General features: G+C 42.9%; 1 protein-coding gene across 10 annotated transcripts in view; it reads left to right on the top strand.

Annotated features, from left to right (window-relative positions):
* The first annotated feature begins 1,682 nt into the window (after positions 1 to 1,682).
* The window catches only part of LOC129838883 (non-muscle caldesmon-like), a 55,578-nt gene continuing 42,113 nt past the window's right edge, over positions 1,683 to 15,147 (top strand). For 4 of the 10 annotated variants that reach the window (XR_008756919.1, XR_008756920.1, XM_055906125.1 and 1 more), the window contains exon 1: positions 1,683 to 2,022. The gene's annotated coding sequence lies outside the window, so the exon portion shown is untranslated. The remainder of the gene's footprint in view (positions 2,023 to 15,147) is intronic. The other 6 variants (XR_008756921.1, XM_055906131.1, XM_055906133.1 and 3 more) reach the window with 3 other exon arrangements.

Here is a 15,147-nt window from a genome sequence, read left to right as displayed (position 1 = left end):
GTCCCACAGTTGACAGTTCACCTCAGAGCAAAAACCAAATCATGACGTTGAAGGATTGTCCGTAGAGCTCCGAGGCAGGATTGTGTCGAGGTACAGATCTGAGGAAGGGTACCAAAACTTTTCTGCACCAGTGAAGGTCCCCAAGAACACAGTGGCCTTTATCATTCTTAAATGGAAGAATGTTGGAACCACCAATATTCTTCCTAGAGCTGGCCGCCCTGCCAAACTAAGCAATCGGGGTAGAAGGGCCTCCACTAATCAGGCCTTTATGGTAGTGTCCAGATGGAAGCTACTCCTCAGGAAAAGGCACATGACAGCCCGCTTGGAGTTTGCCAAAAGGCACCTAAAGGACTCTCAGACCATGAGAAACAAGATACTCTGGTCTGAAGAAGCCAAGATTGAACTCTTTGGCTTTAATGCCAAGCATCACGTCTGGAGGAAACCTGGCACCATCCCTACGGTGAAGCATGGTGGTGGCAGTATAATGCTGTGGATATGTTTTTGATCGGCAGGGATTTGGAGACTTGTCAGGATCGAGGGAAAGAGGAATGGAGCAAAGTACAGAGAGATCCTTGATTAAAACTGTCACCAGAGCGCTCAGGACCTAGACTGGGGTGAAGATTCACCTTCCAACAGGACAACGACCCTAAGCACACAGCCAAGACAACACGAGAGTGGATTCAGGACAAGTCTCCGAATGTCCTTGAGTGGCCCAGCCAGAGCCCGGACTTTAACCCGCTCGAACATCTCTGGAGAGACCTGAAAATAGCTGTGCAGCAACACTCCCCATCCAACCTGACAGAGCTTGAGAGGCTCTGCAGAGGAGAATGGGAGAAACTCCCCAAATACAGGAGTGCCAAGCTTATACTGTCATACCCAAGAAGACTCGAGGCTGTAATCACTGCCAAAGGTGCTTCAACAAAGTATTGAGTAAAGAGTCTGAATACTTATGTAAATGTGATATTTCAGTTTTTATTTTATTTTATAAATTGCACTGTACACATGACCGATGGGAACAATAATGAATTTTATATTGCAACCTTCAGTTGGCTCCTCTTTCTTATATTAAGAGGCTTGAACAAGTATTATTGTGCTTACCATGAGAACATTTGTAAATTTAAGTATTTTCAATGTCCAGAAAATACGCATTTTCACCTTTCATTTAGCACCTAAAATTCACCTGATTTCAACATACGGAAAATACAAATCTTCTCCTTTAATTCAGCACCTAAAATGCACCTGACATCAACATCTGGAAAATACGCTTTTCAGCTAAATTTTGCTTAAAATTTGTTGGAAAAAAAGTGTGAATGATGATAAACTCAACCAAATGTTTTTTTAAGTTTTTTTTTTAAGTAGGCTATTACATAACTGATTGAGTAAGAATGTTGTCTAAATAACGTTTAAAGGTGCCCTGCAATACAAAAAGTCTCACTTTATTACTTGGTTATTAATCCCGGCATGTACCAAAGAAATTGGGGATATTTTGAGTCCTTTCTAAATAGCTTTTACACCAGTCTCTTAATAAGTGTTTGTTTGAGCAGAAGTACCCTTTTCTCGCCAAGATTAACATTTCATATGATCTTTCCTGACAGAGGCTTTTCTTTCAGAGGCCCCTTGAAGGATAACCAAAAAAGGGCATTCAGCAAATCAGTTTTGTCTGCTTAGATTTTTGGGGGTTGTAGAACTTTCAATGTCGGCATTTATTTCCTCACTTTTTTACGAAGTGATGGACTGAGTTTTTGATTTTTGACATCGTGTTTATTTTTTAAAATACATAGGCTATGTAGCACTTGAACCAGACTAAGGACAAGGCATAGGGCTCTTCAGCTGTTAACACATGAGATATGTGTGCGGTTATGTTTTGAAGGGAGGGGCTTACGCTTTGTAGTAGCCTATTATTGAATACCGTGGAGCAGACGGATCCAAAGGCAGATTCTGTTTCTCTACATTGACTGGCCTGCTTCGTGGTTGTTTGCTAACCCGGCGAAAGAACAATCGTTTACTTGCTGAACTCAATAGGTAGGTTTTGCGCTTCCGAAGTTGTGTTGTTTATCCAACTTGGTGAAATTTGCGTAGTGCGCATGAACGTAGTGCTTATGATTACAACCAACTTGTGCAATGATCTGTTTGTGCTGTGCGATGCTGCAATTGATTAGATATGTCATTTTAAAATGATAGATTTCTACAGCAAACTGCACACGGAGCACACACACCCAGCAGCTTCATAATAATGTGACTATCCTGCGGTTAGCACTTTTTCAATAACTACACTTAAACTATGAAGATTTAGAGTCGATGTAGATGATTTGCGCATTGTTCTCAAATGTGGTTGTTGTTATCGAGTATAATATTTTGTATTATATGGCAAATCACTTTAGAAAACCTATTACCGGTCTGAATGTGAATTCTGGAATGTCCCCGCTGCCCCATGCCATAGATTCTTATCAGACAAATATGAGGAGGCAGTCTCCAAACTCATGGAGAGGGATGTGAGCCAGATCTCTCTCCATTATAATAGACAATACATAGGCTGCATATCAATTGACAATTTCAGGAAATGTGTCGTTGATTTAATTATGCTTTTGATTGGTATTTGCCAGTGGGCTAACTCTAGGATCAATTATACCTACAGCTGAAGTCGGGAAGTTTACATACACCTTAGCCAAATACATTTAAACTCAGTTTTTTGCAATTCTTGACATTTAATCCTAGTAAAGATTCTGTCTTAGGTCAGTTAGGATCACCACTTTATTTTAAGAATGTGAAATATCAGAATAGTAGTAGAGTGATTTATTTCAGCTTTTATTTCTTTCATCACATTCTCAGTGGGTCAGAAGTTTACATACTCAATTAGTATTTGGTAACATTGCCTTAAACCATTTAAACTTGGGTCAAACGTTTCCTGTAGCCTTCCACAAGCTTCCAATAATAAGATGGGTGAATTTTGGCCCATTCCTCCTGACAGAACTGGTGTAACTGAGTGAGGTTTGTAGGCCTCCTTGCTCACACACACTTTTCAGTTCTGCCCACAAATATTCTATAGGATTGAGGTCAGGGCTTTGTGATGGCCACTACAATACCTTGACTTTGTTGTCCTTAAGCCATTTTGCCACAACTTTGAAAGTATGCTTAGGGTAATTTTCCATTTGGAAGACCCATTTTCGACCAAGCTTTAACTGATGTCTTGATGTTGCTTCAATACATCCACATCATTTAACCTTTCTCGTGATGCCATCTATTTTGTGAAGTGCACCAGTCCCTCCTGCAGCAAAGCACCCCCACAACATGATGCTGCCACCCCCGTTCTTCACGGTTGGGATGGTGTTCTTCAGTTTGCAAGCCTCCCCCCTTTTCCTCCAAACATAACGATGGTCATTATGGCCAAATAGTTCTATCAGACCAGAGGACATTTCTCCAAAAAGTGCGATCTTTGTACCCATGTGCAGTTGCAAACCGTAGTCTGGCTTTTTTATGGCGGTTTTGGAGCAGTGGCTTCTTCCTCGCTGAGCGGCCTTTCAGGTTATGTCGATATAGGACTTGTTTTACTGTGGATATACATACTTTAGTACCCGTTTCCTCCAGCATCTTTACACGGTACTTTGCTGTTGTTCTGGGATTGATTTGCACATTTCGCACCAAATTACGTTCTCCTCTACGAGACAGAACGCGTCTCCTTCCTAAGTGGTATGACGGCTGAAGGGTCCCATGGTGTTTATACTTGCGTACTATTGTTTGTACAGATGAACGTGGTACCTTCAGGCATTTGGAAATTGCTCCCAAGGATGAACCAGACTTGCGGAGGTCTACAATTTTTTTCTGAGGTCTTGGCTGATTTCTTTTGATTTTCCCATGATGTCAAGCAATTAGGCACTGAGTTTGAAGGTAGGCCTTGAAATACATCCACAGGTACACCTCCAATTGACTCAAATTATGTCAATTAGCCTATCAGAAGCTTCTAAAGCCATGACATCATTTTCTGGAATTTTCCAAGCTGCTTAAAGGCACAGTCAACTTAGTATATGTAAACTTCTGACCCACTGGAATTGGGATACAGTGAATTATAAGTGAAATAATCTGTCTGTAAACAATTGATGGAAAATTACTTGCGTCATGCACAAAGTAGATGTCCTAACCGACTTGCCAAAACTATAGTTTGTTAACAAGACATTTTGTGGAGTGGTTGAAAAACCCATTTTAATGACTCCAACCTAAGTGTGTGTAAACTTCCGACTTCAACTGTATATAAATAATGACATTACAAATGCATTAGTTTAAACTGGATAATACCTTAAGTTATGAAGAACAAACAGAACAACATCCTCCTTTACACAAAATGAATAATTTCCCCCTTAAAAGCACTTTCCTTTGATTTGCTGTCATCCCTAAATATTTGGGATGAATATAATTGGACATTCTCCAACAGTAAACTGTGGCCTTGTGCTGTGGCGTGGGATTTTACTGGTTCTTGTAGACGAATACTAGCTGTCTTCAATTGCCTGCGCCAAGGGATCTCATGAAAGCAAAGGATGCATCAGGTCAGATCCTCTCCACTGGGGGTCCAAATTACAGCCTTGGCCCTCATCAGGGATAGGCTTAACCATCTGTACTGGGTTGGCTAGAATCTTTATCCCTATGTAGGTCTAGCTGATGCTACACAGCACCAGCTGAGCCCAGTTAAACCATGATTAATCTGAGTAATCAACTTGATATCGAAATTTATCAAAGCAACAGTGAAACGCTGATGTTATAACTGGCTTTAGGAGGCCACTCACTGATTCAACACTGTCCAAACAGTGTGTGGTATTCCAAGAACTTTGCCTCTCTCTCTCTCATCTCACCGCATTGTGGTACAGTAAAGCATTGCAGTGCGATGTGCAATAACTCCAAATGAATCCACCCAAATAGTTTGGGCCAACCAGCCAACCACCTTTTTTTCTTTCAACGTAGTTTATCTCAGCCTTCCGTTTGATCTCGGGTTGATTACAAAGCAGTTAGTATGAAGTGAGTGAACGGTAGAACATGGGGTTCGGGGGCTATGGACCTGCAGAATGCTCCGAGCTAGACAGCACAGTAATTGTCCATGAAGCTGTATCTGATAACACTGCGGTGTTTGGAAAATATGAGGGGAATGCCTTATAAGGAACCGATTGAACCTGCTGACAGATGATTGATATAGCCTTTGGTATGCATAACAGCCAGGCTTATTTTTTAGTCTCTTTCTGCCTCTTTTTTTGCCTCTTTCGGCTACTTTTCTTTAGCGTTTAAAGAGCCTAGGTAATGTGCTGTATGGAGAGAGAGAGAGCGAGAGAGGGGGGGGGGGGGGAATCTGGAGGTAATTCTGCACAGTGATAACAAGGGTTTGGCATGGGCTAGGGCCCGGGCAGGATGTAGGGAACACTGCCCTGGGTTTCCGGAGTCTGGTTTGCCCTGTGCAGTACAGGCTGTAGTTCCTCTGCTCTCTCTGCCCTTCATTTACAGAATATTTCAGGATCAGTTCTTCCATAACCTTAATCATGACTCAAAACGACGTAAAGATGGCTTCAGACCAGTGAAGGGAGGAGAATACACCCTCAAGGACTAGAGAAGGGAGTTTAGGCCTAGTTGGCCGGAGGTTGGAACATTGGGATGGGACTTGGACAAAGACTTGAGGCTTGACCCTGGAGCATGCGATAGATTGTGGCCAAGGGCAGGGCTTTGATGCAGCCTTTGGATTCACAAACTATATAGTAGATCCCCTTAACTGTACTAGATAACTTTTCATTGTTCTCTGACTGACCTGAGCTACTTGTGTTCAAGGTCCCTGCAGGTGTGAAAACACACATTCTACTCTGGAATCAGTACCATCAGTCTTCAGGGTTGAGAAGCTGATACAGATATTAAGGACAATGTTAATCCAGGCCCTCTCTTTAAAGGAGTGCCTGGAGACACTGTGGTTATGAGAAAAGGCTATTTGTTAGACACAGTTAGTATTTGAGAGAAGGCTAGTTGAAGCATAACGTCTTTTTAAAGGTGGCGTCCTCTTAGGATTCATGAGAAATATCTCGTTTTATTTTTCTGTGTGTCACTTTGAGTCTCTCTGGCTGCGCTTACAAAGGCAGCCCAATTTTGACCAATCATATCTTTTCATGACAGATATTTTTTTCAGAGCTGATCTGATTGGTCAAAAGACCAATTAGTGAAAAAAGATCAGAATTGGGCTGCCTGTGTAAATGCAGACCTGGAGTTCTGCAGTGCCTCTGTGATGCGAGGCAGAGCTTTAATCCACTGCAGTATTCAGTTCCAGAAGTTCTTCATATCTCTGCTGCAGCCTGCAAGCCTACAGTTACTATTACCACCACTGAGAGAGGCTGCCAACTAAACCTAAGTACGAAAAAAGAGAACTTGGATCGGAAATTGTGTAACACAAACAGTTCGTTTTTGTTATTACCATAGTTTACCGATAATATATTCAATTTATGTTTGTCAAATGTTCTGCAATGAGTTCTAAATTATTACATGTTGACATCTAAATCCAAACATACACAGTGTTCTCGGGGGTTCGCCAGAGCCTATTTTCTGGTTTGTCTTATAATGGACAACTTGTCTGTCAAGCATGTTTTGCCTAGTTTAGTTTATTGCCACTTGGATTGATTTTATGCAGATTTGCCGCCTCAAGATATATTTGTGGGATCGAGGAGCCATCTTTATATGCAATCAGTTACATAACAAAGATGTCTCTTCTTCATCTTTGATCAAAAGAGTCAACATCATCAATGTCTCCAAGGGAGAAGTCTAATTGGAGCCCAAACCTCAAATTTGTGTCCTCTCGACAACTGTTCTCGTGGAGCTTTCAGTTAATTTGAAGTGGAGGATGATTGACATGGAACTAAACCTCAAGTGATTCTGCCCTGGACTCTGGCCACAGCATACTCACTGTTATTTATTTTCTGCCTTGAATATGATAGCATGTAATTTGAATGCACTGTACCCAGAACCACACAGTAAGTTGTATAATATGGTAAAGTTGGAGCACATTTGGAAAATTTGAGAGAGAAAAAACAGGAATCTGCTTAACTCTTAACTGGTGACAATCTCAAAATGGGGGCAAATGGGGCATTCCTAATTTGTGAAGTAAGAGCGGCAAACTGAAACTAGATTTTGTTTATTTAGGACCCAGCAAATATGCAGTAACTGGCTTACATATGTTTTGTTAGTAATATATAATCTTTCCTCTTATGGCATGAAATCCTCTCTGTAATTCAACTTTATATTCTGTTTGTAGTTCTTCGTTACCTAGCCAGGTTGCAATGGAAAGGTTCTGCATTGCTTTAGAACCCGTGCCAAGCCAGGCTCGTATGTCTCCTCAGTCCTTGATATGGAGAGACTCTGGAAGTAGTAGAACTCTTCTGGGGAACGAAGAGTTTGGATGACGAAGAAGAACGCTGACTTTTTGCTGTGGCTCAGATTAGAAGGCCTGTTAGATCAAACCTCTCCCACATTTCTCAGACTTTGAAGTGCTATCGTTCAAGGACAGATCCCCTAATTGGTAGCATGGCAGACTGTGTTGATAATTGGCACATTTACCCATCGAATGCCAGTTGGCAGGCAGCGAGGCCTCCAGAAGTCCACCAGCTGTATAAGGATATTTTCCCATCCAACTCACTCACAACACAACCAACTCTATTTTTAGTGGATGGGAGATGGTACAGGAACCCTTGGCTTACTCAACCCAAGTCTTATAAGGTAAATGTTTTTGCCCCAAGGTATAGATTTCAAGGGTGGGGGTGATCGTGGGGGCGTGAGTTCAGTTCACTATCCTGAGACTCATACACTACTACTTATGTCATCCTCCAAAGATGTTTTATGTTCAGCTCCCAAAACGACAGTGGGGCTGAAAGTGTGTAACATTGTTGAGCAGGACTTTTGCCCCTGGGCTTCTTTCCTCATCTGATAAAACAAGCACAGGAAATGTCTCTGCGAGCTGATTTGCTCTGTGTTTTCCTTTGGCGTCTACCCATAGGGACCACAGACATGCCTAGTGCTTCAACCAGTCCCCCGGCACTAAGTCTCTTCAACCCCCCCCCCTCCTCCTTTTACAGACAGCTAACATTCCTCCTTCTCTCCCTCTCCTCCCTCCTCTCTCTCTCTGCCTCTCCTCAGCCCACAAAACTAAACAAACATAGCTGATCAAGGCCTTAAAATCACCTTTTTAAAAATCCCATATTTTAGGTTACTGGGGGAATTAAAGGTCCTATAGGTAATATAGTGAGGTAAATCCCAACAGTGTGTGTGAAAGATGCTATTGAGTGGAGGACCAGTGAGGTCATGTTTTTTAGGGATGGAGAAAGAGTCTGAGTAGGGACACGGGTATGAGGGAATAGACGTGTGTGTGTGTGTGTGTGTGTGTGTGTGTGTGTGTGTGTGTGTGTGTGTGTGTGTGTGTGTGTGTGTGTGTGTGTGTGTGTGTGTGTGTGTGTGTGTGTGTGTGTGTGCGTAAAAAAATAAAACGCCCGCAAATCTAGTTGCTTCAACTAATTATTATTAAATAACTGGTTCCACATTTTGTTTTTGGTTTACTCAACTTTTCGGTCAAAGTGTTACCTGAACTTAACATTTTTAACAAATTATGTCTTTGCTCAATTTGTCTCATATGCTCATTCAGCTGGAAATGATTATTTTTGGCATCTTAACTTCCAATGTTTTCAACTTACATATTTGACACACATGATGACATTGTGCATGTTCATTTACGCAGTAATTGTTATTCAACATGTCCTCACCTGGGATTTGAACTCACAATCTCTTGGTTCATGGCATTACACGCTTCCTGCTACTCCACCATGTTCGTATCAATTAATCTGACTATTCTCTATTGATTTGATTGACTTAAATCAAAAAGCAATTTTAGCTTTTTCTGTCTAGTTGTTGGTGGGGCATATGGCTTTGTTTTTAATGTTATTCCTTAACCACTATGATAAAGTGTACTTTTTAACAGATCTGAGGTTTACTTTTAAGTCCAATGTGTCGGAATACAGGTGAAATCAGTTATTGACACAAACATGGTGACGTAGCTGGAAGATCAGAACGCTGTGAACTGAGTAGTTGCGAGTTCAAATCCCAGGCGAGGACATGTTGAATGCTAATTACTGTATAATGTAATCATGTATGAAAATGTTGTTTGTCAAAATCACTGTGTGTGTGTGTGTAACTAGTTCCACAGCCAAAAATAATATATGCTAGTTGAATGAACATATGAGTTTAATGTAGCAAACGCATCATTTTAAGTTTACTGAACTTTTGCCTATGTTTTCTCGTGTTGGAACCAGTTACTTTATAATATTTTGTGTGTGTGGTACTGTATGAATGGTGGAGGTGGTGAGAGCGATGGGGAGTGTGGGGATTTCATGATGAATGCTGGCTCTCATGGGACAGAGCAGCTGGAGGAATCGGGCTCTTAGGTAACAAGGGGATTTACCATTCATATACAGCCATTGGATTTACCTCGTGCTCAGACACGCAGAGTGGTATCTTTTTAATTCGAGAAACTGGAGGATTTGCGTCATTGAGTTCTCCGATTGACATCAATGGATGATTTGTGTGTCTGTGAGACCTCGAGTTATGCAGGCTTAGGGTTCTGGAGACAGGATTCTGCACTTCATTGCTGACTCTCCGTACTGTGGGAGCACACGAGAGATGAGGATATTACTCATCCGTGTGTCACACAAGTCTAGGCTCTGGCTGGTATGACACAGGATGCTGATGTGTTGCGCTAGTTGCAACACTACTCTACTTTGATTAACACTTTAGTGGGAGTCAGTATGTAGTTAGCCCCTTTTTAAAAGAAAATGTTTTTTAAATGATGTAACAAACTTTGTCGGGTTCATTATGTTGATTGTGCGGCTTCAGTTCAAAAGATGTGACTTTTGGAACTACGGTATCAGTACATTTAGACTGAGTTGGATCATTCTGACCTGTCTGGATCAGGGCTGCAGCTTCGGACAACGTTCCCTTGCACAGCACAGCAGCGATCCGAAGCGAGGACAGCTGCCATTTCTCCTGTTGGAGCCAAGTGTTGTGTTTTTAAAGGTGCAGACCTTTTTTAAATTGTCTCCAGTAATGTTACCCACCTGAATTAGCCAGCCCAGTCTGGAGGTCTGCGTTCTGGCTGGTATTAGGAGCAGTAGTAATGGTCTAAGAGTTTATTGAGTGTACTCTCTCTCCCTCGTAATCAGAAGCATATTCAGGCATTGACATACAAGCCTCTCAGGGTTGCTCAGGAATGTATTACAAGCAACGAGAGGAGCCGAGCAGCGAGCAGATCTCCCCTTCCATTTCTTTTCCTCTTCACATGTCATTGCTCCATACAGAGGAAGGCAATGGAATCTGATTAAAGCTGAATATCAAAGCATCTAAAATGGCTGACATGGAGGATCCATCCCCAATATAGCAGTTATTTTGTGTGTGTGTGTGCGCGCCCGCTCATTACTGTGTGTTGTGTTTCTCTCTCTTTCTCCTGGCATTCTAATAATGCCAAAGACTTCTCCCCCACTTCAGAGAAAGGGGAATGTAAGTATCCCCCCCATCCATATACAGTACTGTGCGAGACCCGAGCTCAGCTTGAATTTGTTAGTTTGGAATCATTTCAATACCATCGGGTAATTCATAAATTAATTTCACTGTTGGGTAACATGGAGCTGGCAGGTGGACTGCCTCCGTCCTAAATGGTACCCTATTCCCTTAATAGTGCACTACTTTTGACCAGAGCCCTTAGGGTGCCAGTTGGGACGTAGCCACTGCCTTTTGACAGGGGTTTTAATCGCAGAATTAATAAATCTGCAGGGAGAGAGGCTGAGTGTCTTACCTCATAAGAGACCTGCTCAAGGTGATTGGGAGAAACCATCAGTCATGTTATTGTTAAACAGCCCAGGTCTAGGGCAATGGGTCTGGTGCTAATGGCTGTTGAGGTGCTAGCCAAAACTCTGCTAAGAAGGGACAGATTCGGATTCATGCTGGGTTTCAACTCTCCTGCGTACACTTGTAGGAAGCTAGCTGATTTATTGCTTGGTCCAAGTATTTTCTTCGTGAAGTAGTTTGACAAGTATTACTATTTGAAAATAACCCCTTCTACCTAACAGGCGGCCATCTTGAGTTAAAGATAAATTGATGAGTAGGCAGACAGGGTAGAAGGGGTGTGGTTGATGGGGTTGGAGATTTTGAGATGGGTTGGGTACTAGGGGTGAGGGTAGAAGAAAGGGTAGGGGGTGACAAGCTGGCTGGCCTCATTAAGCCCTGCTTTAATGAACCCAGCAGCTGAGGGGAAAAAGTAGAACAATGCAGGCTTGTTAGGGAGAGGCCTGTGTCTATGTCTGCCCCAGGTTGGCATGTTCCCAGGGGCAGAGGAGAGGATGTCTGAATGCTCTTGTCCCTAAAGCTCTGTGCCACCCGTTTACTATGATAGACATCTGGGGGACCACCTTGGATAATGAGCAGCCATTAGCTCAGGTTAAAGTTAATGACCAGTAATGGTACACCAGCACTGCCTGGCCCGGAGTTTGAGCCGGTCTGAAATGAAATACCAGTCACTCAGGCTCAATACATAAACAGAGGGAACAGGCTGGAAGTGAATAGTGTGTGCGTGCGTGTGCGTGTGTGCTTGTGTGTGCTTGTTCAGAGGTGGCACAGGTGGATGGGTATCATGTGAAAAGGAGATGGTTTTCCTTCTGAGCAGATTACTAGCAGAAAAGAAACCTGGGGGGGTTTTGGATTTGTTCCCATTGTACTTAAGTTTACAGAGTAATCTCATTTCCAGTTTTGCCATTAGCTAAAACTGAATGAACCCGTATAAAGGGAACCTGAGCACTCCTAAACCGATGACTTAATTATTTACAATTCCACGGTTGTCCGAGATGTGTTATTCTAATAGATTTAGGAATTAGACGGTTTAAATAGCGTACATTAACCTATAAAGCTGATTTTTATCCTCCGTTTGGCAGTAAAAGTCGCCTCATGTTGAAGCGAGGAGGAGTGTTCTTACCTAGAGTTGTGTCAGTGATGTAGCATTAGTAGTCACGTAAAAATACTTTATAGTATAACTGAGGCAATGCGCCATTATACAAAAAATACTTAAAAGACACTCACGAGAAAACTAACCACGAGGCTTCCAAGACAGGACAAGACAGAGTGAGTGAGACAAGAGGGAGAGAAAAAAGAGTGGTGGGAGAGAGAGCGAGAGGAGACGGTGAGCGAGAGAACGGGCAGATGGGAAAAGAAAGATGGAAGGGAGAGCGACTGGGATAGTAAGCGAAAGAGAGAGAGAGAGAGAGAGAGAAAGAGACAGAGTGAGTGCTTTGTTATGTCTCCTAGAGCTCTAGTGTTTCCTGGAATGCCTGGCAGCAGAGTCCGAAGTCAGAGCCACAGGGAGGAGGAGAGAAGAAGAGAAGGAATGGCCTTCTGTCCTGACAGACAAGCACTGCTGAGTTGACATCATTTAACAAACCGTCAACGGTCAAGATGTTTCACTGACAAAAATGGCTATGCTACTGCGTGTGGATGTTGCGTCTGGATGGGGCCCGTTGACATACGGGACTAGGAGAAGCGAGATATGCTTTATGAAGATCAATGGCTTCTGGCCCCCACTATCAGCCTGGGGGGGGGGGGGGGGGCACACAGAGTTGCAACCCGTCCCGGACGGACCTCTGTCCCCCAACGACACTAATAATAACAGCCAGCAGAAATATGCACAGAAACCAGATCTCCTATAGCGTAGCCTAGCCTCCTGGATAGTAGCCTAGCCTCCTGGATAGTAGCCTAGCCTCCTGGATAGTAGCCTAGCCTCCTGGATAGGAGAACACTGAGGCACGAGAAGGGTCGTCTCCTCTCTCCACTCAGACAGGAATGTATGGTCTTGAGGAGCTCAACCTCACAACTATCGATTCCTATTATGTCACACGGTCTTTACACTGACCTAGCTGCAGGCTCAGAGTCTGAAGGTGAGCTATGTTTACACTAGAGGCAAACACGCATACAGACATTCATATTTATTACACACAGACAGACCTAGACATTGCGTCTCAAGCAAGGCATCTCTAGAACACCGAGAGGGTTGGAATAGGAGACTCCTGGTTTCTGTCTAAGACGGTGGTGTTGTTGATATGGCTCTTCAAAATCAAAGGGATGGTTTAGAATGACCCAGTTCACTCACGGATATCCCACAGAGGGATTTGGTGGTGGGAAGTAGACTCGACCAGGGTACAGCTTAGTTACATCCATCGCATCACAGTTAAGACCATGGTTTTAGCAGTGCAATGAGAACCTCAACAGATAGGAGTTTATGGAAGAGCGGAGCTTGACTGATAAATTAGCCCTCGTCTCTGGTCACGGTTTCCACTCCCGTTCATCAATCTGTACTGCTACTGAACACATCTCTTTGTGTCACACCTGGCCTTTAGCCCCAATGCAGTGACCCCCCCCCCCCCCATACAGATGTGCTCAGGCCTGCTGAGTGATGCTTGGATGCAAAGAGCAACAGACCTCGACCTCTATCTCTTCCTCGTATTTCGTCCGAAACAAAAACAGCGCCGGCAGCCAATCACAGCGAGCTCCATTATAATCAGTTATACTGACAGTGATTTTTTTTTTTTTTTAAATGTATTTGTTCACTAAACAAACCAAAATGTTTTTACAAGGGAGTCTCGGAGCAGCCTAAATGCTGGACCTCTCCACCTTTCCCGTCCAGTCAGAGTAATAGCCCTCGGTGAGGTCATTGTGCTAGAGCTAGAATCTTAATCCTCTCTCTCTCTCTCGTTGGTACTCTCTCCTCTATCTTTCTCCTATCTCTCCCCAGGAATGCAACAGCCCCCTTATTTTGAAAGATCTCTTGTCACGTAATACCCTTGAATATCCTTGCGCGACGCTTCAGAAAGCACATTCCGCAGCCTGATTTACAGATTTGCGCATGGCTAAATGATCGGATTGATGAAAATGTATGCTCTGAGGTAAAACGTGTAATTTTGAGGCAGTGGTCATGGTACCAATTTACTGTGAGGCAACACGGCCCCCTGGGTATACACAGACAGAAAAAAAAGTAGATACACAAACATCTATCAGTGTCTGATTCAGCCCATCATGATCTGAGCAGGCCTCACAAGCTTCTCCTGGTGTGTAAGCGGTTACGTCATGGCTTCGTTGCAGCTCGTGCTGCTTGCACGTTTTCATGTAAGGCATGACAGGAAGTAATTTCTCCCACTGTGATACGGACCAGGCACATAAATCACTCTGTTTTCATTCATCTTTTTTTCTCGAAAGTATAGCCTCATTTTTTTTTTTCTCTGGCGATCATTTTGGTCTCTCAATCTCTGCAAAACGTAAAGATTTTTTTTTTAGGGGAAACTTGTCAGGAATGTTTACGATACTTGTTTTTCCCTTTATGAGAAATACATTTGTATGTTCCAGAACACGTGTTCCAGTTGCCGCGATAGATACAGTGTCTGTCTGAGTCCATCCACCACTGCTCTGTGTCATAATAATTATGTGGAGAAAAAAAATGGGCAGCTCAGCCCAGATCCCCCGGGACCCTTAAAGAGGCTGTGTTTTAAATGCCTTGTTCTTGTCAAATCAAGAGGGGATTACAGCAGGAACACTGGTCTGTATGCCCGGTGGCTGCTTGCCTGTCCTGTCTAGCTATATGATTCACTATGTATTTACCATATGGGAGACTGAATATGAATAGGGGCCCAAACTATAATAGGCTTCTTACCAGGGGACATGCTAGCCTTTATGGTCCAATACTGTATTCTGCAGACAACTCTTGTATCGTTGTCATGCTGTATGTGTACTGTATAGGCCTGTGTTCCCCAAACTTTTCTGAGTCAATAACACTTTTTGAGTCATAATGAAGACCGAGATCTACCGCTCACAATTCTTTTAAAAACATGACTTAAAAAACGTATGCCTGTGCAACATTAAAAATAGTTCTGTAGCAATGAGCTTTTTAGTAGGCTATATGCCCAATACATTATCAGTGCATGTTGGCTATGCTTGATTTTCACTGCCAATGTTGTTCAACTCAGAACATTTTCAAATTATATTTCAAAACTCGAGGTATATGATCTTGTTGTGTTACTTGCGTATCACAGCTCAGTGAGCATAAACAATGTGCATTCTTTA

The sequence above is a fragment of the Salvelinus fontinalis genome, chromosome 39, assembly GCF_029448725.1.
Source record: "Salvelinus fontinalis isolate EN_2023a chromosome 39, ASM2944872v1, whole genome shotgun sequence".
Lineage (NCBI taxonomy): Eukaryota > Metazoa > Chordata > Actinopteri > Salmoniformes > Salmonidae > Salvelinus > Salvelinus fontinalis.
This window is presented reverse-complemented; position numbering and strand designations above follow the sequence as displayed.